General features: G+C 44.5%; 1 protein-coding gene across 3 annotated transcripts in view; it reads right to left on the reverse strand.

The window, feature by feature from the left end:
- LOC126237234 (Ig-like and fibronectin type-III domain-containing protein 1) overlaps window positions 1–24,566 on the reverse strand; it is a 1,152,289-nt gene that overhangs the window by 1,068,531 nt on the left and 59,192 nt on the right. The window contains exon 2 of one of the 3 annotated variants that reach the window (XM_049947128.1): window positions 22,531–22,570. The exons of the other annotated variants lie outside the window; for them this stretch is intronic. The gene's annotated coding sequence lies outside the window, so the exon portion shown is untranslated. The remainder of the gene's footprint in view (window positions 1–22,530; window positions 22,571–24,566) is intronic. 3 annotated transcript variants of the gene reach the window in all.

Below are 24,566 nucleotides of genomic sequence, written 5' to 3' on the forward strand. Positions count from 1 at the left end.
TTTGCTTTTGTTGATGTTCATCTTATATCCGCCTTTCAAGACGCTATCCATTCCGTTCAAGTGCTCTTCCAAGTCCTTTGCTGTCTCTTACAGAGCTGCAGTGTCATCGGTAAACCTCAAAGATTTTGCTTCTTCTCCCTGAGTTGTAATTCCAACGCCAAATTTTCTTTTCTTTCCTTTACTGCTTGTTCCATATACATATTGAATAACATCGGCGATAAGCTACAACCCCGTCTCAGTCCTTTCTAAATCACTGCTTCCCTCTCATGCACCTCTACTCTTATAACTGAAGCCTGATTTCTGTACAAGTTGGAAATAACCTTTCGCTCCCGGTATATTACTCCTGCCTCATTCAGAATTTCAAAGAGAGTATTCCAGTTAGCATTGCCAAAAGCTTTCTCTACGTCCAAAAATGCTACAAATGTAGATTTGCCTTTCCTTAACCTATATTCTCAGATGAGCTCTCGGATTCCACTAAACCACGAGTCCCGACAACGGAGCAGTATACGTCTCAGTTTTCGAAACAAAAAACGTCGCTCGCGATTAAGATCAGGCCAGTTGCGTTTTGGAAAAGGACTGCTGAAGAACTGGCATACATCTAGATCAAACAGGATATTATCACGCATCGAGTACGTTGTGTGGTGAACGACAAGGGACACATTTTCCTCTCGTGTAGACGGTGCGTCCCTCCATCACATGGAGGAACAAGCACAAAAATTCTGCATTACCTTTCAGTGGTTATACAAGGCACAGCCGTGCAAATCAGCCACCCTGAGTTAACCGCGTTTCTAGGCCCGCAATGCCTGTTTTCGTATCTCGACCATTGTTTACACGTTGTGACATTAGTTTCTCCGTGGTAAGTATTCCTACTAGGCTAGGTCACACTCCCCCCCCCCCCCCCCCCCGCCGCGCGGGATTAGCCGAGCGGTCTCAGGCGCTGCAGTCAGGGACCGTGCGGCTGGTCCCGGCGGAGGTTCGAGTCCACCCTCGGGCATGGATGTGTGTGTATGTCCTTGGGATAATTTAGGTTAAGTAGTGTGTAAGCTTAGGGACTGATGACCTTAGCAGTTAAGTCCCACACATCTGAACATCTGAACACTCCCCACCCTCTCCCAACACACACACACACACACACACACACACACGCGCGCGCGCGCGCGCGCGCGCACGCAGGGACAGGCACTATCGATCATGTTCACGTACAGGATAATACACGGCCCCACATACACTGTACAATGTCTACTGCCTGCGCGGACAATGCTGCCTATACTGGCGGGCTGCTTAACATCCAGTGCCAGTTTCATGACCATAAACGAACAACATATCTCTTTGACCATGATTTGAATACAAATGAAGACATGCGCGGAAAGATGTCCTAACCCTCAAATGTAAAAACTTAGAGGTAAGTGTTGCCATCTGTCGTACACAGCAGCAGATGGAAACACTGTCGGGATGAGACCAATGTCAATTTTGATAGCTCCCGTACCCAGCAACACATGGGACACTGATCTCTAAGCTTTTACGTTTGAGCGTTAGCCCGTTTTTCAGCGCATGTTTTCAAATAATAATTTACACGCCACCTGCAACATACTCTGTTACTTCATTTACTAACAGTTGCACTTGCGGAACTTTGTCGTCGACGATACTGTTAACTAAGTTTACGTTACCACCTGCTCTCTCGTTGCCCACCAGATACTGGAGGTGAAAAATTTCTGCAGCATCAGGGTTCGAACCGGATACGTCCATGTCAACTGTCGGTGCGAAACGGCTGTATTATCGACCTGAGCTACGGAAGCAATTTTCCCTCCATAAATTCAACATGAATCTTGACTACAAATTCAACGATTACGTTTCATTCTTGCGTGTTATGTTTTCCTAATTTGTAATATACCGGCGAGACGAGACGCACAAACACAATAGCTGGCTGACGCCAGCCTCTATTGCGTTTCTGAGCTGAAGGTACGCTCTATCAAACTACGGATCGGTAGGTTTGAAGTGATGTAGGAATTTGGAGACTTATTATTAGTATCGGTTGCGTTGGTAGGTAAGGAAAAACAAATAAATGTGCGAGAGAAAAAATGGGAGTCGAAGACTTCTGTTTGTTTCCTGTTTGTTTCTTTGTTTTGTACATAATTAGGACCGTGCATCGTCAGCGTTAACTCACTGTGTATTTTATATCCTTACAAAATGTATATTACATTTATAAGTAATAAAAATTAATTTATGTCTTCTGCCCTCTTATGGCCTGTGATGTAAGGTATTTCGTGTCCTTCGGAGTTGTCGCTGTTTCTTAATACACTCCTGGAAATTGAAATAAGAACACCGTCAATTCATTGTCCCAGGAAGGGGAAACTTTATTGACACATTCCTGGGGTCAGATACATCACATGATCACACTGACAGAACCACAGGCACATAGACACAGGCAACAGAGCATGCACAATGTCGGCACTAGTACAGTGTATATCCACCTTTCGCAGCAATGCAGGCTGCTATTCTCCCATGGAGACGATCGTAGAGATGCTGGATGTAGTCCTGTGGAACGGCTTGCCATGCCATTTCCACCTGGCGCCTCAGTTGGACCAGCGTTCGTGCTGGACGTGCAGACCGCGTGAGACGACGCTTCATCCAGTCCCAAACATGCTCAATGGGGGACAGATCCGGAGATCTTGCTGGCCAGGGTAGTTGACTTACACCTTCTAGAGCACGTTGGGTGGCACGGGATACATGCGGACGTGCATTGTCCTGTTGGAACAGCAAGTTCCCTTGCCGGTCTAGGAATGGTAGAACGATGGGTCCGATGACGGTTTGGATGTACCGTGCACTATTCAGTGTCCCCTCGACGATCACCAGTGGTGTAAGGCCAGTGTAGGAGATCGCTCCCCACACCTGTGTGCCTCGGTCGTATGCAGTCCTGATTGTGGCGCTCACCTGCACGGCGCCAAACACGCATACGACCATCATTGGCACCAAGGCAGAAGCGACTCTCATCGCTGAAGACGACACGTCTCCATTCGTCCCTCCATTCACGCCTGTCGCGACACCACTGGAGGCGGGCTGCACGATGTTGGGGCGTGAGCGGAAGACGGCCTAACGGTGTGCGGGACCGTAGCCCAGCTTCATGGAGACGGTTGCGAATGGTCCTCGCCGATACCCCAGGAGCAACAGTGTCCCTAATTTGCTGGGAAGTGGCGGTGCGGTCCCCTACGGCACTGCGTAGGATCCTACGGTCTTGGCGTGCATCCGTGCGTCGCTGCGGTCCGGTCCCAGGTCGACGGGCACGTGCACCTTCCGCCGACCACTGGCGACAACATCGATGTACTGTGGAGACCTCACGCCCCACGTGTTGAGCAATTCGGCGGTACGTCCACCCGGCCTCCCGCATGCCCACTATACGCCCTCGCTCAAAGACTGTCAACTGCACATACAGTTCACGTCCACGCTGTCGCGGCATGCTACCAGTGTTAAAGACTGCGATGGAGCTCCGTATGCCACGGCAAACTGGCTGACACTGACGGCGGCGGTGCACAAATGCTGCGCAGCTAGCGCCATTCGACGGCAAACACCGCGGTTCCTGGTGTGTCCGCTGTGCCGTGCGTGTGATCATTGCTTGTACAGCCCTCTCGCAGTGTCCGGAGCAAGTATGGTGGGTCTGACACACCGGTGTCAATGTGTTCTTTTTTCCATTTCCAGGAGTGTAGAATCGTGATTTCATTTTCGCCCCAGATGAAATTATAAAAGTGTCATGTTTCATGAGTGTGCAGACCATTTTGCGTTTCCTCAACGACCGTTCAAATGGTCTCGAAATATTCTCTTAAGAGGACCTGTCATTACACGTGCAGAATGGAAGGGACGTCCGTCATATTGGTACCACACCGACTCTCTCACGTTTAGTGGGATGCCTTTCAATAACTACGGCAGAAGCACATGTTGGGAACTCGAGGTATTTGAGTGTATTTAGATTCCCGTCAGTCAAACGAGGCCCATGATGCTGGTCTTGAGACACTCAACACTCACTAAATTTTGATAGACCAAGGGCGTTGTTTTTATCCACTTCTTTGGGTCAGCGTGAATTTTCAATTGACAATTAGTCCCTACTGCGAAGGTTGACTTGCTCATGGTTTGCATACGATGCTTCTACCTTAAACAAAATTTTGGATAGAAATCTGAATCACTTTACACTTTTCATAGATTACATTCGGAGAACTGTAGACAGTTTTGGAAGTTATTGCCAAGAAGCTGTAGATGTAGCGAAATTTGAAAAGCATGGAATGCAATGCTCGCAGAACACTCGTTTGTTTGTTCCCTCTCGTACTTCCGAGATGCCTCTTACAAGGGAACCTCCCCATCGCACCCCCCTCAGATTTAGTTATAAGTTGGCACAGTGGATAGGCCTTGAAAAACTGAACACAGATCAATTGAGAAAACAGGAAGAAGTTTTGTGGAACTGTGAAAAAATAAGCAAAATATACAAACTGAGTAGTTCATCGGAAGATAGGCGACATCAAGGACTCTAAGAACACAGGAGCGCCGTGGTCTCGTGGTAACGTGAGCAGCTGCGGAACGAGAGGTCCTTGGTTCAAATCCTCCATCGAGTGAAAAGTTTAATTTTTTTATTTTCAGTTTATGTGGCAAACTATTGTGTTTTCATCACTTTTTTGGGAGTGATTATCACATCCACAAGAAAACCTAAATCGGGCAAGGCAGAAGAATCTTTTTACCCATTCGCCAAGTGTACAAGTTAGGTGGGTCGACAACATATTTCTGTCATGTGACGCACATGCCGTTACCAGTGTCGTATAGAATATATCAGATGTGTTTTCCTGTGGAGGAATCGGTTGACCTATGACCTTGCGATCAAATGTTTTCGGTTCCCATTGGAGAGGCACGTCCTTTCGTCTACTAATCGCACGGTTTTGCGATGTGGTCGCAAGACACAGACACTAAACTTATTACAGTCAACAGAGACGTCAATGAACGAACGGACAGATAATAACGATGTAAAAATAAAGAAAGTAAAATTCTCACTGGAGGGAAGAGTTGAACCAAGGACCTTTCGTTCTGCAGCTGCTCACGCTACCATGAGACCACGGCGCTCCTGAGCTCACATTGTCCACGATGTTGCCTATGTGGCCCATGGACTACTGAGTTTGTATATTTTGCTTATTTTTTCACAGTTCCACGCAACTTCTTCCTGTTTTCTCAATTGATCTGTGTTCAGTTTATCAAGGCCTATCCACTGTGCCAACTTATAACTAAATCTGAGGGGGGTGCGATGGGGAGGTTTCCTTGTTAGTGACATTTTTACTGTGTGTCACTGCTGCTGGAATGTTAGTTTCATTTCTTTCATAAGTAGCGCTTCCTTTTCCTTGGAGTATTTTATTCTCCTCACTTGCAGTTTCTAGAACTTTTTTTTATAATCTTTGCAACGACCGATCCTGAGTCCTTGACACGATCTGAGTATTCTTCTGCAAACAACCGCACAGATGCTCTAGTATTTTGGCGACATTCGACACAAATGATATTTACTTCTTCGACTGTCGTATACACTGTGAATGTCTCAGTAACTTTACAAGCAAATTATCTGACTGCTACGGCAACAGAATACTAACCGCTGTGCGCGCAGGTGAACACAAGAACCATACCTGGGTTACGTGTTTGCTTGCTTTAGTATAATACAGCAGACGTTTGTGTAACCACTCCTCCTGACGTGAATGTGTTTGCAATTGCAAATACGGACAACCATCAGCTGTGTAATGGAAAGGCGACAGTGAAAATTTGTGCCAGACCGGAACTCGAACTCGGATTGCCCGCTTATCGAGACATGTCGCCTTACCATTAGACTATCCGAGCACGACTCACGGCTAGCTCCAAACTTCCATATGTCGTCCCCTACGTGTATACATGCTTGCATGTCCGAAGGATTTCGTATCATAATTCTGAATAACACAAGCACTGCAATGTCGTATCATCTCCTGACGACGGGCAGTGGTTTTCAACGCTGTTACGTGGTTACTATTTGCTCATAGTCCAGTAAATTTTACATTGCTGAAGCTTTCTTAGAAACTTCTTCCAAATGCCACTGAAGAAGTATATAGTCCCATTAGAAAAAAAACAAAACAAAGTCTCTGTTGTAATTCGACGGTGTAAATGACAAAAATTACTGGCGAACGTCAGGAAATTCGCCATATTTTCAGTTATAATTTGGCGAAAACTGCACCTCGCTATATTTGTTCATTCTGCATTCACCAATGTGACGCAGTTGTGTTGAGAACTACAAATCGAGAAACTCAAAACTTTGACGACATCAAAATCTGCATGGCATAAAATCAAAGTGTGCATTCATCATAAGCAGAATTTCACTTAGCACAGCGACTGTGAACACAGGTGTGCAGACTTTGGTTATGTAGGCTTGGAAATAATGGGACTCATTCACTCATTTTTGCCTACATTCGAGTAAATAAGTATTTTACATTTTCCCAGTGTGTGTGTGTGTGTGTGTGTGTGTGTGTGTATGTGTGTGTCTTTGAGGGGGGGGGGGGGATTATTTCCCTCTCTTTCTCGGGTTACTCAATTTCCTGAGATTTGTATGTTCTCCTTGGAGACTCATGAACCATGTCGGATTTGCTCTCGTCAGCAGGTATGGTAAAAGCGTGAACGTGGGCCTTTACCTGGTTGGATAACGCAAGCCCATGAACGTTTGCAAGAAACTCAAAAGTATCCTGCAGTTTTCTAAAGCCATTTTCGAGTGCCCTGTTTTCTATGTTGTTTTAGTCTCCGAAACATAACTGAGAAATTTGCAAACATACGAGTGATTACGTGATGATACTACAAAATTACGCGGATGGTGGGGAAATATAAATGTATCAATTTGAGATGAGTGACCGTGGTCAGGAAACGACCGAGTCTGAAGGTACAAGAGAAAATCGTTCTGATAGCTCTGGCCATGGCTCTTGTTTACTGCAAACTCTTTGCTTCTCATATTTTGTGAGGAAGTAGTATGTATCAAAGCCGGCTGGTGTGCCCGAGCGGTTCTAGCCTCTTCACTCTGGAACCACGCGACCGCTACGGTCGCAGGTTCGAATCCTGCCTCGGGCATGGGTGTGTGTGATGTCCTTAGGTTAGTTGGGTTTAAGTAGTTCTAAGTTCTAGGGGACTGATGACCTCAGATGTTAAGTCCCATACTGCTCAGAGCCAAGTAAACAAAGATTCTAAAATGCATATTTTAAGAGCTATGATCATTTGTTCAGTAGAAGAGATGTGTCTCACAGTAGCAAACATGAACACTTGTTGACGTCTCTTAAGGTATTAATTAAGAGACCATGTTTACTGGGCATTCTTTTCTTTTTTGGGTCCATACTATCACGTCCTAAACTACTGAAAGCAAAGAGCTTGCTGTGGAAGCCCACTGTCAGAGATACCAGGACGATTTCCGCTTGTAAATTTTGATTCGGTCGTGACCATACCGGGGTTCCTTACCTGAAATTGATACATTTACTCCTCTGCATCATCCCTGAAAATTCATATCATTATCACGAAATCACCCTTTATGTATGTAAACATATAAACGCATTTACTAAATATATACTGTGTGTTGTCCTAACCCCGCCTGTCACCCTCCATCAGTTCTTGGATGCGCTCCTGCTACAGTATCTGTCCGGTAAACAAAAATCTGTCGGTCTCTTTATAACTACTATCGAAGTGTGGATGAAAAAGTAAACGATAATGCTACCACTAAATTAATTCTGTGTAAGGTCACTGCCGACCGTAAAGGAGAGGTGTCATCGAAGTACTGTCTGAGAAACACGTGGTTGCCCGGGTGTTTATTTATTTCAATCTTCTATTAGTCCATCTACTCCTCCTTCGTCTCTCTGTCCATCTTCTCCTTCCTTCTCTCTCTCTCTCTCCATCTCGTCTTCCCCTCTCTTTACCCACACCTCCCTTTAGCCACTTCTCCTCTCTCCTTTGTATATCCATCCCCCCCACCCCCCACCCTGTACCTGTCCATCACCTCCACTACAACCTCTCTCTGTTCCCTCCTACACCTTCCCCACCCCTTTTCCCCAGAAAATCTGCACATCTCCTCCTCTCCCCATTCTCTGTCCATTCCCGCCTCCGCTATGTCTGCTCATTTCTCCTTGTCCTCCTCCTCAAAAATGGTTCAAATGGCTCTGATCACTATGGGACTTAACTTCTGAGGTCATCTGTCCGCTAGAACTTAGAACTACTTAAACCTAACTAACCTAAGGACATAACATACATCCATGCCCGAGGCAGGATTCGAACCTGTGATCGTAGCGGTCGCGCGGTTCCAGACTGTAGCGCCTACAGCCGCTCGGCCACTCCGGCCGGCTCATCTTCCTGCTCCTCCTCCTCATGTTTGTGCCTATCTTCTCTTTCCCCCTCGCTATCTGCCATCTCCGAAGCGTCTCCACGTTATAACACTCACCCCAATAGGAGGCTGGTGGTTTTTACCCCTGCAGTACTTCTTTCCAAATTGTAGCTAATATGTGTACTAAATTTGATTGAAATCGTTTCAGAAGTTCAGGATGGGATTTTTAGTCGTGGCTTTGCTTGTATACACATACGTTAAATACATTTTGCATATATTTAAGACATTTCAGATGTATTTGTAGACATATTTTGTCTGTATGCCTAGCGAATTTTTCCCTGCAGTTTCATTTTCACGTAACTTAATGTTAACGACACCGTATCTCCTGAATTGTGTGCTGTACAGTGATATAATTTTGCAGTGATATACGCACCTACTGTCTGTGAAATATATTGTGAATAGAGTTAGTAATGACGAGGTAATTAATTAAAACGTCATGCATGATGCGCAGTTTTCACGCATGTCAGTGTTTATGACGTCATATCTCCTGAACTATGTTGCGTGTTACGATATATTTTGCTAGGTGCATGCTGTCTGCGGAAATTGTGCGAATAGAGTTAGTAAGAAAGAAGTAATAGACTGAAACGTTTTTCCACGCATCTCAGTATTTGACGTAATATCTCCTGTATTACGTGTCGTACAATGATGTACGTAGCTTTTTAGGTACATTCAGTGACACGTGTGGATACTGTCTGCGAAAAGTCTTGCGAAGTAATAAATTTAAACGTCTTAGGTGATGCGGTAGTTATTCACGCGTTCAGTGTTTATGACCTCGTAACTTCTGAGTAAAGTGTCGTGCAATGATGTAATATTTCTGGTACATTCAGTGATATACGTCATGCTTCATGTGGCAATTTTACTGCAGGAACAGCAGAAATGTAAGTGAGAAACTTTTTGCCTTTCATCATTTTGAGGGGGTCCTCAGCGAGAAAGAGTTTCGTACAGGTACGAAATTACGTGTAAAGTTTGTCTCGCAGTGGTCTCATTCTCAAATACTGAATAATTGAAGTATGGGCATTCTAAGCCCGCCCGGTTGGCCGTGCGGTCTAACGCACGGCTTTCCGGGCGGGAAGGAGCGCCTGGTCCCCGGCACGAATCCGCCCTGAAGATTTGTGTCGAGGTCCGGTGAGCCGGCCAGTCTGTGGATGGTTTTTAGGCGGTTTTCCATCTACCTCGGCCAATGCGGGCTGGTTCCCCTTATTGCGCCTCAGCTACACTATGTCGGCGATTGCTGCGCAAACAAGTTCTCCACGTACGCGTACACTACCATTACACTACCACTCAAACATAGGGGTTACACTCGTCTGGTGTGAGACGTTCCCTGGGGGGTCCACCGGGGGCCGAACCGGACAATAGCCCTCGGTTCGGAGTGGGGCGGCGGAGGGGTGAAGTGGACTGCGGTAGTCGTCGTGGGGTTGTGGACCACTGCGGCTGCGGCGGGGACAGAGCCTCTCCATCGTTTCTAGGTCCCCGGATAACATAACATAACATGGGTATTCTCGCGTCGCGGGCTACTCTGCTTCCTCACCCCCACTGATTCGACAGTCGTTCTCTGCGGGCAGTAAGTGATATGCGTACCAAGTTTGGTTGAAATCGGTCCAGCAGTTTGGGAGAGGTTGTGCAAAAAATGGCTCTGAGCACTATGGGACTTAACATCTGAGGTCATCAGTCCCCTAGAACTTAGAACTACTTAAACCTAACTAACCTAAGGCCATCACACACATCCATGCCCAAGGCAGGATACGAACCTGCGACCGTAGCGGTCTCGCGGTTCCAGAAAGTGGCGCCTAGAACCGCTCGGCCACCCCGGCCGGCTAGGAGAGGTTGTGGAACATAGATATACAGAGTGTTACAAAAAGGTACGGCCAAACTTGCAGGAAACATTCCTCACACACATCGAAAGAAAATATGTTATGTGGACATGTGTCAGAAAACGCTTACTTTCCATGTTAGAGCTCATTTTATTACTTCTCTTCAAATCACATTAATCATGGAATGAAAACACACAGCAACAGAACGTACCAGCGTGACTTCAAACACTTTGTTACAGGAAATGTTCAAAATGTCCTCCGTTAGCGAGGATACATGCATCCACCCTCCGTCGCATGGAATCCCTGATGCGCTGATGCAGCCCTGGAGAATGGCGTATTGTATCACAGCCGTCCACTATACGAGCACGAAGAGTCTCTACATTTGGTACCGGGGTTGCATAGACAAGACCTTTCAAATGCCCCCATAAATGAAAGTCAAGAGGGTTGAGGTCAGGAGAGCATGGAGGCCACGGAATTGGTCCGCCTCTACCAATCCATCGGTCACCGAATCTGTTGTTGAGAAGCGTACGAACACTTCGACTGAAATGTGCAGGAGCTCCACCGTGCATGAACCACATGTTGTGTCGTACTTGTAAAGGCACATGTTCTAGCAGCACAGGTAGAGTATCCCGTATGAAATCATGATAACGTGCTCCATTGATCGTAGGTGGAAGAACATGGGGCCCAATCAAGACATCACCAACAATGCCCGTCCAAAGGTTCACAGAAAATCTGTGTTGATGACGTGATTGCACAATTGCGTGCGGATTCTCCTCAGACCACACATGTTGATTGTGAAAATTTACAATTTTATCACGTTGGAATGAAGCCTCATCCACAAAGGGAACATTTGCACTGAAATGAGGATTGACAAATTGTTGGATGAACCATTCGCAGAAGTGTACCCGTGGAGGCCAATCAGCTGCTGATAGTGCCTGCACACGCTGTAAATGGTACGGAAACAAGTGGTTCTCCCGTAGCACTCTCCATACAGTGACGTGGTCAACGTTACCTTGTACAGCAGCAACTTTTCTGACGCTGACATTAGGGTTATCGTCAACTGCACGAAGAATTGCCTCGTCCATTGCAGGTGTCCTCGTCGTTCTAGATCTTCCCCAGTCGCGAGTCATAGGCTGGAATTTTGCGTGCTCCCTAAGGCGCCGATCAATTGCTTCGAACGTCTTCCTGTCGGGACACCTACGTTCTGGAAATTGTCTCGATACAAACGTACCGCGCCACGGCTATTGCCCCTTGCTAATCCATACATCAAATGGGCATCTGCCAACTCCGCATTTGTAAACATTGCATTGACTGCAAAACCACGTTTGTGATGAACAGTAACCTGTTGATGCTACGTACTGATGTGCTTGATGCTAGTACTGTAGAGCAATGAGTCGCATGTCAACACAAGCACCGAAGATAACATTACCTTCCTTCAATTGGGCCAACTGGCGGTAAATCGAGGAAGTACAGTACATACTGACGAAACTACGAGGGCTATCCACAAAGTAAATTACGTTTTGGAATTAAAAATAAATAAAGTATTGGAAATTTTTTTATTACATACAGATGAAAGCCACACTTAAATACTACTTTTCTACATAGATACCATTTAAATTAAGGCACTTATCGTAGCGATGGACGAGCTTGGAAATTCCTTCGTCGTAAATTCGGCCGCCTGCGCCTTCAACCACGTGGTTACCTCTTCTTTTGGGACAGAAAACGTGTGATTTTTGTGGATTTCCTGGAAAGAGGCACTACAATAAACTCTCAAAGGTATTGCCAAACTCTGCACAACCTCAGAAGAGCAATACAAAACAAGCGCAGGGGAAAGTTGGACTCAAAGATCTTGCTGATTCACGACAACGTCCGGGCGCACACGGCAAATGCCACTCGTGAAGTTCTCGAATCTTTTAAGTGGGAGTTGTTTCCTCATCCGCCGTACAGTCCCGACCTGGCACTGAGCGACTTCCACTTATTCCCAGCAATGAAGAAGTGGTTGGCTATGCAGCGTTTTGATTACGACGCACAGCTTCAAGAAGAGGTAACCACGTGGTTGAAGGCGCAGGCGGCCGAATTTTACGACGAAGGAATTTCCAAGCTCGTCCATCGCTACGATAAGTGCCTTAATTTAAATGGCAACTATGTAGAAAAAGTAGTATTTAAGTGTGGCTTTCATCTGTATATAATAAAAAAATTTTCCAATACTTTATTTATTTTTAATTCCAAAACCTAATGTACTTTGTGGATAGCCCTCGTAAAATGAGCTCTAACATGGGAATTAAGCGTTTCTGGACACATGTCCACATAACATCTTTTCTTTGTTTGTGTGTGAGGAATGTTTCCTGAAAGTTTGGCCGTACCTTTCTGTAACACCCTGTATACGTACATCTATTTTTGTAATTTGTATGGATGTATTTTTCCAGACTTTGTTTCTGAGGAAACGCTCCACCAGCAAGACAACGGCGCCACAGCGTCGTCTCGAGGGACGACTGAATACCTGGGCGCGGCGGCTGGACGAAGAGACAGAGCAGGCTGCGGCTGACTGCCACAGACTGTCACTTGTCAGGCAGGCCGCCAGCGCCGGACCGCCCACCGAGGCGAGGCGAGGCGAGGCGAGGCGAGCGGGGGCGCAGCTGGCCGCAGCTGCCGGGCGCGACTCGCCAGCCGACAGACACTTCCGCAAGGACGCCGGAGGCGCCGCCGGGAAGTCGCCTCGCTGCCGTCTCTTTCCGGCGTCTCCCGCATTTCTCCTTTTGAGCCCAGAGCTATTCCTACCCCTCTAGTTCCCCCTTGCCCCACGCATCCCGTAGACAGAGCGAAGCCAAAGAGCGAGGAAAAACTTGGAAGGGTTGTCCAGGAATGTTGACTTTTGCGAGAAGCCTATGGAATCAAATATTACTCGGCAAAGCTAACTGAGGACCACGTCTGTGTGGCAGATCCGATGTGTTTATGCCCGGGAACGGCGAGGAGAAGGCAGTAACGGCGTTCACTCCAGTTTTTGCGCACACGCTACACGCACACGCACACGCTACCAAGTACAGCATAGCGCAACAATTAATCACTGACCGGCATATTTGTTCGACAGTACTCTTCACACACTAACACTGTGACAACATTCAAGTACTGTGTGGTGCAGAGATGTCCATTTCGCCGTATCTGGGCAACATTGGAAGAAAACGACTATTTTTGAGCCGCATGTAATACAATTAATACTAGAAAGAGAGAGACAGAGAGAGAGAGAGAGAGAGAGAGAGAGAGACAGAGACAGAGAAAGGGACGATCGGTCGCATGGCGGAGGTGAGGTGAGAGTTTCAAACTGCAAACTGAAAATAGGTATTTTATCATAACTTTCGTTAAAAGAATTTTATGCATTTTTTTATCGATCGTGTGATAGACGCTTACTTCTTGGGCTGCATGGATCCAGCCCACGCGCCGCATGCGACCCACGGATCACGGGTTGGATACACCTGTTGTATTGCATATGAATCCTTGTTTAAGTTAAGTAAACCTCTGGTTGGTTTAATTCCGATGTTTAATTTTTTCGTGAAAAAAACTAATGAGCTGTAGTATGTTTTCTTTTTCTTTTATTCAACTACTTCGTCACGTTAGCACCCGTGGCTCGTTTTTTCTACCATCTCTTAAAACCAAATGCTCTCTGAGTTTCCTTGCTAGCCTTGAAGCCCACACCTGTATGATAAATACGTGAAGTTCTTTTGAATACAAAATGAGATTTTCGCTCCGTAGCGGAGTGTGCGCTGATGTGAAACTTGCTGGCAGATTAAAACTGTGTGCCGGACCGAGACTCGAACTCGGGTTTCGAGTTCGAGTCTCGGTCCGGCACACAGTTTTAATCTGCCAGTAAGTTTCACTTCTTTTGAGTATTTTTCCTTTCGCTTTAGTCAATTCCTCTATGCTGAAAGACGAGTATATCTTAGACGTCCTTATATCTTTCTCCGGGCTGGTTCGTAATAGACTGTCCCTTCTATTTCTTTGTCGCCGCTAGAACTGGGAGGTAGGTATGCGTTCGGCCATCGCTTTCGGGTGAACCTTCCTGTGAGTGATAACTATGGATCTTGTTTTAAATTGTGTAATTTGCGATTTCAAAGGAGGAGGAATTACAGACATCCACAATACCTCTGGAGGAACCCTCCTGTGGCTGAGAAATGTTCACTGTGGTGTTTGACTACAGTGGATTCGCGTATACTTTACCTCATTAATAGACTTCTGTTTCTCTCTCTCTCTCTCTCTCTCTTTTATAAGTAATTCGATGACATTCATGTCATTCAATGCTTTTCAGTTCGGATCTGCCGTCCCATCTGTTTGTAGAGTGTTTAGTGCATTTTCCTGTCTGATTAATATTTGTTTTCCTCATACGTTATTTGGTTCATCAAGATTCGTGTTTTTATTTTGTAATGTATAATTTCTCATTATGCAAAATTGTATTATTCTTTAAATATACAGGATGATTGCAATTAAACTTTCGCTCCTTGACAGGGCGCCATGGAAAATAAGTTATCGTGGGATGACGAAACTTCGTGGAAACATTTGTAAGGAAATCGGAGGAGGAATAACGAATAAACCATTGAAAGAAATACATTTTAATTCCCACAGGACACGGCAACATTTGTTCCTTTCGTACTCTGTTTAAGTTCTAGGTTACAAAAGTTGCTCTATGTAACGACCATCTGCCCACACTACAGCCTAGATTTTCCATTTCACAACTGTTCGTAGCCCATTTCGAATTTCGTGCACTGCTCGAAGATGGCACACTGCAACCAGCATTCTCAGCCACGACAACAGTAACTTTGTGAATAATTTGTGGCGCAACTGGCAGTCGGGCTCTCCAAGGAGCAATTTCGACATCCCCAGTTAATTCCAACATTCAAATCATATTCTTCATCCCAGGTGCGAAAAGAGCACCTCTCCATATTCCTTTAACGCGTCGATACTAGCGAAGAGCAGGAGCACTATTGCTGTTATTTTGATAAGAAAGCTTTACGAGTAAACCTCTGCTCACCTTGTCCAGACCCATGTTGACACTCTGCAACTGTAATGGACACTGGTGCTTGCGTTTCAACCTAACGTCGCCGTACGAGTACCGGCGGCTGCTAACAATGCAAGTCCTGCAGCTTACAGTCTGAACACTATTGCTGTAAAGTCGAGTATCCCTACTATAAAAAGATTTCCATCTACACTGGTTCAAATAGCGAAAATTTAACTGTAACAACCCAGTACATCTGTATGAAGTTTTCGTATTGTTTCATATTTCTTTCAACCGCAGGAATTGTTGCTTAATTACTCATTTGCCCGTTCCGTCAGCTTTTCCGTCACCACCGTCACTCCTTCTTACTTCTTATAGTCAACAAACGTAACGGTATTAACACAAGCTGTCATGGCTCACCCCAAGTCAGATTCTGCAATCACTTTCTGTGCTTGCACTCCGAGATAACAACGAGAACTATTTTCAGCTGAAAAGTGTCTGTTTGTTCCCGCCACCACCAGAGCTACACGTCGATTTACCCAGTAATATAATATGTGTAATTGCCTTTTAGGTCTCTTCCCACAAAGCTATCTAGATACAATTTTCAATCTTGGTACCTAATTCTTTTTGTTTCCTAGGATTTCTAAATGGAAAGTGGAAATTTGTGGTAAGGTCTTATGGGACGAAATTACTTACGTCATCGGTCGCTAAGCCTACACACTACTTAAACTAACTTACGCTATGGACAACACACACACACATGCCGAAACAGGACTCTAACCTCCGACGGGGGAGCAGCACGGGCCGTGACAAGTCGCCTTAGACCGCACGGCGGATGTTTCTAACTGGCTCAGCTAGACTGTATATAGCAGTTTTGCTTTAATACATGGAGATATTACTGCACTTGTTGTTCTTGATGTTGATGGTAGCGGTGCTCGTGGTGGTGATATTTATGTCTCCAGTGCTAAGACTGATTCGATGGAACTCTGCACACTGGTTTACCACGCACCAGCCTCTTCATCTATCTGCTGGAACCTGTTAACTGTAGCCAATCTTTAGTCTCCCTCTACAATTTGTATCCTGTAACCTTCATGCCTCATAACTCCTATCAGTTCGATTCTCTAACTCTTAATTAGTTATTCAATCTACCCGTGTATCCTCAGCATTCTCTTGCAACACCAAATTTCATTACGTTCTGCTCTCTTCTTCCCTGAACTGTTTGTCAATCACGTTTCACTTACGAAGAAGGCTACACTCCAGACAAATACCTTCAGAAAGTTTATATTAGATGTAAACATTTTTTTCAGCAACGATTTCATTACTATTATTCGGCCATCACCAGCCAATTTGCTGCCTAAAAAGTAAAGTTCATCAATCACGTTTACTGTATCGCACTTTAATTCTCTTACTATCACCTGTTTTCAACATGCTATGCAACTTTTTCAACTGATCCTCTTAGTCATTTATCGTCCCTGACTTAATTAGAATGTCATCAGCGTACCTTAAAGTTTTTATTTCTTTTCCCTGAACTCTAGTTGCTATCCCAAATTGTTCTTTGTTTTTCTTTATTGCTTATTGAACACACTGATAGAACAACATAGGCGTTACGTTAGAACACTGTGTCACTCCTTTCTCGACCGCTGCTTTACTTTCGTATCCTTTTACCCTTACAACCGTAGTCTGGATACCGTGCAAACTGTAGATAACCTTTGGCTTCCTAAATTTCAGAACCGCCACCTTAAAAATTACAAAGAGCATAATCCAGTCAACGTTGTCACAAGCTTCTTCTAAATCTACAAAGGATATAAATGTAGATTGTCATTTACCAACCATGAATTATTAAAATGAATGTTCTGCAGTATTCGCACCATAGTTGAAGTTCACTTTACTAGCCATATGAAAAAAGTTGACTCGCTCTCTGTAAGTCAACATTTTTTTCCAATTTTCGTCCTGAGTAACTGGCATTACAGTTTCGTCATCCTGAGGAGAACCACTCCAAATATCTTAGAAAGATCGGTACAAAACTGTTTCTACTGTTCCATAATGTCGTCGGCTAATTACCAAAAGGACTTTATTTGAATTGATTTTTCTACTATCCTTTTTTCCATTATTCCAGTTCTGTCACCGGTGTACTGAGCGCCTTCAAACAAAAAGTTGGAAGACGATTGTATTATGTAGAGAAAATTAACGGTTGACATAGGATGTATTTTATGATATTTGACGCCACACTTGTAACATTGCCATCTAGGCATTTATAAATGACTAAGATACCTCGCCGTAATCTGAAGATGGAATTCGGTTGTGAAGAAAGAACTGTAAAGAGCACTTAAAAATAAAAACCGAACACCCGCCACAATAAGACCTTGGAATGTTTCCATTCGGAAGTATTCACCTCACGCGTTAAGAAATTTATACCACTGGGAGACGAGGCGATCGACATCTGTTTCCTAGACCGGTTTCGGCCGCTGACGGATCCACAACCGCATCCAGTTCCTCGTACGAGTGAAACCGACGGCCACGCATGTCTTTCTTCAAGTCGCCAAAGATGTAAAAGGCACACGGTGAAAGATTCGAGCTGTACGGCGGATGTTGCAGAGTTCTCGAACAAAACGGTGAGCCGTGGTAAAAAGAGCGCGCCGCAGCGCGTTGTGTGAAGCAGTCGCCCTCCGTTTCTGTCGGTGGCGCCGCTGTGGCAATCGCAGTTTTGGTGCCTCCCTCTGGTGGGGAAGGGGAAAGGTTGCCTGTTCACGTGCATTTAAGGGGCGCTATGACCTCGCCGGATGGTCAGTCGGGTGAGTCTGGAGTCAGTCTGGGGTTAGTCTCTCGTTCCCAGCTTTCTAGTCTGTCATTCGTCCGACCGAATTTGTGGCGCAGTGAGAGAACTCAACGAGTGGTCACCCGGTCGGGGCCTTAGTTCCTGCACCTGAGTCTGCGCGTTAGGTCGCCAGTCTGCTCGAGTTGCTCAGGAAACGGTCATTGGCGGTTGGATCGATCGGTTGGTCGGTCGCGCACTGGGACACAAGATGACTTGTCCGTCTTAAGTGTCGGCGCATGTGAGGTCGCCACATGAGTCCAGTGGGCCGCTCCGTATAGCGATGGGTAGTGGCTTCGCGGCCGACACGAGAGCAACAGGAGTCAACCCACGACGTCGGTCTGGCCGGTGCGAGCTGCGACGCCGTGCGACGGGAGATCGGCGCGCCTTCCTGCGTCCGTTGAAGTGGCCGGCAGCGGACGGTGCGGGAGAGCGTTTTGGGGGTGCTGCGCCAGGTCTTCGCCATAAATCGCAGTTTATTACAAGTTAAGTATTGGTGATGTGTTGTTTCATTTACTTGTTAAATTCTACTTGTTTTCTTGGTGAGGTCACCAGCCGTTTTGCTTGGGGTCGTCCCACCATTCTTCTCCGTTTGCCCACCCGCGGGAAGGTGGTTATTTATGAATTTGGATGGTCCATTTTTCCCTTGTGGAGTAAGGGCGGGTTAGAGCAACCTGCGGTTCGGATTGTTCGGTAATCTCCCTATCAATCTGCCGTACGTTAATAGCTGCCTCTGTCATGTTTGTCGGATTCGGTGTGTTAACGAATTTATTGCTTGAAGTGTAACGGCCTAATTCCTGAAATATGTTTTTATCTTGCCTGTCATATTGAGAGGCGATATATGTGTACTGTAGAGCATGTTTGGCCAATCTTGTATAATTTTATGTAAGATTGCATTTCATGGGCTATTATTTAAGTGGTCATTTTAGTATATAAAGTTGCCACCCTTCCACCGTAAGGCTTTTCTTAGAAGTTAAAATCAAGTTGCACCTTCGGTGGCAAGTTAATCTTTTAATTTTAGTATTTTGTACCATTTCCATCCCTCCTTCGGGGTGCATAGTTTGTGTGCTTGTGTGAATTGTTAAAACTTTTACTTTAAGGTAATTTGATGTGTTGCAGATTTGCACCTGTGTAGTCTTTCTGAGGCTGTTGTGAGCGGTTGTGACTACGGCCGTATCAAAACGGAGCGGCAAGGTTCTCAGCCCGAAAGCTCATACACTCAAAAATTTGTTTCTTTATGCCTCTGAATAAATTGTAAATTGATATTTAGAGGGTGCTTTCTGCTTATAATTTTAAATCTGTTTCTTTTTAAAAAAGCTTTCAGGAATAAAATTCACGTTTCTTAAAAGCAATTTCGTTTTGATTTCATCAGTTACTCCCTGGCAACTTCTTCCACGATCACATAGTGTGATTAAATGTGTTACTATTCTTGATGAATCGCTAGTAAATAAAGTTAATTCTTAAGAAAAAGTTTTGAAAGTAAATTCACGGTTCAAACGGCTGAAGCCTAACCTTCATTCGATTGGAACTGTAGAGTCGGGCTTTATCGTGCAACACGACGATTCCATTCGACAGCAGTCGTTGGCGTTTCGACTTTATGGCGCTTCACAATTCTTGCAAAGTGTGGTTCCACCTTCGAGGGACTCTACCTACGTTTACAACGGTCCAGTCGGAGAAGCAGGTAATTATGACTTTACATGGTGCCAACATTTAGAGGCCGAGAGCAAACAGCAAAGCCAACAGTGGAAACGTCCAACATCTCAGCCCAACAAGGAAACCAGAGCTGTTCACACGAGTTCCGGTGAGGTCATGATGACATTCTTCTTGGACTGCAGAGGCCCTCTGCTCGTCGAATTCCTCGACCGTGCAACCACAATCAATGCGCAGCTTTCCAAAAACTGCGCCGTGTCATAAAGTCAAAATGCCCAGCAATACTGCCGGACGGAATCATCCTGCTCCACGATAACGCCCGACCCCACACTTCCAATCGGACGAAGGCTACCAATTAGCGATTTGATTGGGAAACGCTTCAACATTCTCCGTACAACCCGGGTCTTCCACCGTGTGCTTTTCCCATCTTTGGCGACGTGGAGGAAGACATGCAAGGACGTCGGTTTCACTCGGACGAGGAAGTGCAAGAGTGAGTGCGCATGTGGATCCGTCTGCGGCCGACAGCATTCTTCGAAACGGGAATTGATCGTTTTGTCTCCCAGTGGTATAAGTTTCTTAACACATGTAGTAATTACTTTTGAATGGAACCGTAGATAGCTCTTACCTACTTTGGACGGTTGCACTGAAATAATGATCTGCATGTTCAATAATTCATGGCAGTCTGACGTTTGTTGCTTGCCACGTTCACGGTTCTGCTGTTCTAACGGCGACCAACATATTACCATTCAATGTAAGATACTTTTTTCGTGTGATACTACTGTTGCGAGAAATTGCCAGTATTCACTCGAAATGTACGGAACAATTACGGAAATTAATTTTCGAATGTTGCTGGCACGCTCTTATTTATTGAAAAGCAACCATAACTCCACGGAACAGAAGTTCAGACATCTAACTAACGTCATCGTTACGACCTGACAGAAATGGCTGCTACCGACGGCCAGTAGAGCGCAAAAACAAAAGGGAAATTAACGTGCACGTCACAAAGCCGGTTTCATATGCAGGAGTAACCCACATACGCATGAAAAATAATTAACCAGGCAGTCATTTCCACAGAGAGCCGCAGACAGGAAATTGGCATCACGAATAAAACCGCAGGACAGATGAATCTTGTACGGAAATTCCGATGCGGCCGATGTGCGCCGACTGGTGGGGTAATATCAGCCTGCGGTTTTGTCGCGGGCGGGCGCATGCAGCTGAAGTGACAAACAGAGCACGCTTCCGTAAATATCCGACGTGTGGTCGGACCCGGTGTCCGCGGCGGTGTGGCACTTCCTATGAAATTAGTGGCCGGACAGGACCTCGACCCACGACTTCCTGTCACCGCAAAGCGTGGTAGCGAACACATTAACAGGAAAGAATGCTGCTAACGAAAAGCGAAATTAAATTTACTATAGTAAATTTGTGGGAAAGTTTTAAGCGAGCTATGAATTAACATGCATACCACAAACAGGCGTACCGGCAAACCAACCAACAGTTCCGTGTAGCGCGTTGCCTATCCCACAGGGGACGTTTAACACTCGCTCTCGTTTGAAATAGTCGGGAGCGCTCTATTCTCAACAGACGCCGATGCGAATTGGAGGGTGGAAGGTGTAGTTCATGGGTAAACGTGACATACTTCAACACAATGAACATTTTACTAAAATCGTTTATACTTTTACGTGTATTGATCAGCTTAAGGTCGGAGAGTTAAGTAAACTTAGAGTCATTAAAATGGGAATAATTCTAGAAAATGTTAAATACAGGCTGATTTTTATTTTCTTGTCTGAGTGCTTGAGCACGTAGGTAATCATGAAGCCCGGCTGCAGATGTCATTGTAGCCAGGAAAAGGCACCCACTGATAAGTTGTGCTCAGTTTGACCATAGATGCTGCCAACAAAAATTTCGATAAGGTTCATGAGTCTACAGGAAGAATCAGTAAACCACAGCAAGTCTCGTAACGCCAGACGAAAGGGAAACGGTACTTTACCGAGGGAAAAAAATGAAACAGCAGAAAGAGTGATATCTCCCGAAAATAGGCAGAACAGAGTGAAAGAAACAGTATTCATACGCTTGCACAACTATAGTCTGCAAAAATGTATTCACACTCACAGTTTTAATGGAAATAATGATCATTGGAATGCACCCTCCGACTTGATATAGTATAAATTATTGCTCTGTAAAACTTACAAGAGACTGTTGCTATTACATTTCTTAAATCGATTGCTAGGCACACGTAAAAGTCTGTGTTTTGGAAGAACGATTTTAACGTCATCTTGAATTGCAATATGTAGAAGTTATGTTAAAGTTATAAACAAAATAACATCATATAAAATATTTTATATATTTTACTGCTATTGTTATTAAAATCATAGGTGTCACTCTCATGTTAAAATTAAGTAGGCGCAAGTTATAACTGTGGGTTGGCGGAGGGAGGGGGGGGGGAGGAGGAGGAGGTCGAATATGAAAGCGAGCCAGTAACTAAATCTGCACCCTAGCTCCATCCCCCACCCCCTCCACATCCGAAATGAATCATGGATTCAAGTGTGCTTCAAGACAGATTTCCCTTATACTTCTTGTTTTTTGGTCCATGGTAAATATTTTTGCCTAAAATATTGTGGTTTCGTCGATAAAGCTTGCATTGTACACGAGTTCTCATCTTCTAATTATGTGCGTATTTTTCGTAATTTATTTCCACTTTTTGCCCTCATTTCTTCCACAAAATTCACTACTGCCAATGAAAAACTGAAAAACATACGAAAAGAATATATTTATCACACTGATACTCACTCGAAAGTTTTAATGGTCATGGAATAGAGGAAGCGAGTTTAAGCTGTCAGCAATGAAAGTAGCTAAAGAGTCGTTAATCGTTATTGCTACTTACGAGTCTTTAACGTAGTAAAGGACTTCGTAGAGATTATTACCTGGAACAAAAATAAAATCCCCAATTACATTTCATTCAAAGGAACATTAATACTTATGCGATAGATTCGTTAGTACATAAATTTACAAGAGCAGAATATTATGCTTCTAGTCGAATTAAATTGTTGACTGTTACGGACAATTAGTTTTTAATTACATATAGTTAGTGCCTCTCATCAGTAAGTGAACTATGTTTTTCATACATTCCTAATGTTGCTCATTCTCTTTTTCAAATTTCCGGTGGCCAAGCGGTTAAAGGCGCTACAGTCTGGAACCGCGCGACCGCTACGGTCGCAGGTTCGAATCCTGCCTCGGGCATGGATGTGTGTGATGTCCGTAGGTTAGTTAGGTTTAAGTAGTTCTAAGTTCTAGGGGACTGATGACCTTAGAAGTTAAGTCCCATAGTGCTCAGAGCCATTTTTCAAATTTCCGGACGAACGTTTTTCAAATGATATACGGTATATCTGCGATTTGAATTTTTTTGGAAAGCGATTAAGTAACCATTAATGTAAACAAATTATTAAATCAAAACATTTTATTCAGTCTCTTGTCATTATAACAGTACTTGTGATCTAAGAATATAAACTCTATATGTATGTATTTTTCCAGGTGTACCTTTCAAATTGTTTATTTCACTTTTTATACTAGATGTAGCTTAACATGCCTACTAAAACATATGAATGTAAAATAAGTAGAATGCCTGGTTAGATGTAAGAGAGGGCCTGATGGCCCTAATGTTGCCAGGTTAAATAAATAAATAAATAAATAAATAAAATAAATTATTACTGAAACATAGAGATCTGTGACAGGTTAAATGACAGGTGAGAGTTACCTCTAGGTGGGCGACACCGAATAGCGTGACCCCCAATCCCTCCTTCTTTTCCCTTTAACCGAACCCTCAATCAACACTTTGGTCTCGCCACCATCGAGTTTCTCGTTTCCAGTAAGGTTTTTATGAGCGGTTTTTTATCTCTATAATATCTAAAATGCAATGAGTCCGAAAATAACGCAGGGTTAATGGAAGCTGAAAATTTATTAAGAAAAACGCAATGAAACAGAGGCACTAGGTTTGTTATTGGAGACGAAAAGAAACAAATGGACAAAGGTCGAGCTCTATACAAACCGATATTTTCAAAGGAAGAGTCCTGGTATTTGCCTTTTGTGAATGAGGGATATAACGGGATACCCAAATGTGAATGACCCCCCAACCGGTGGAAAGACCAATGTTTGAAGGATCGGTGTTATGGCAGTATTCTTTCTGTATTTTCTGCACTGATATATCAGCTTTTGGCAAGACTTTCACCATTTCCAATCATTCAAACCTAATTCTCAGCCTTGTTGATGACTACGGTGTGCTGGAGGCAAAAAACCGCCGACTTCGAGTGGACTCGTGCCCCGAGGGTTATGTACAAACTTTATGTATATAGATAGTCCATCTAGGTTTCGATGAGATAGTATCAAAATGCGTGACAAAAGTGCATTAATCTGGAACCTTAATTTTTTTTTTACTCCACCAAGGACCCGTAGACCACAGTATGTGATAAATTCCAACTCTCTACACGTAACTGAGAAAAGGGGGTTTTAGCAGATGGGCAGACATACGGACAACAAAATAACCCTATAAAGGTTCCGTTTGTATAAACTGAGACACGGAACTCTAAAAATCATCTGGAACAATTTGTAGTACGCACATTTACAATGACGAACCAAAACATTACGACCACTATAGATCACGGGACTGGATGCCTCCCGTTGACGTAACGTATAAGCGAAACATAGACGAATCTAGAATTCTTTTATCGACGATTTTTTTTTTTTGAGTCATCAGTCTTCTGAACTCCACGAGTTCCACTCCTGCGCTAAACTCTTCATAACAGAGTAGCACTTGCACGCAATCACCTCAATTATTTATTGGGTGTATTCAAGTCTTTGTCTTCCCCTGCAGTTTTAACCCTCTGCAGCACCCTATGGTGCCATGGAGGTTATTCCTTGATGTCG

This window comes from Schistocerca nitens, chromosome 2 (assembly GCF_023898315.1).
Source record: "Schistocerca nitens isolate TAMUIC-IGC-003100 chromosome 2, iqSchNite1.1, whole genome shotgun sequence".
NCBI classification, from domain to species: Eukaryota; Metazoa; Arthropoda; class Insecta; order Orthoptera; family Acrididae; genus Schistocerca; species Schistocerca nitens.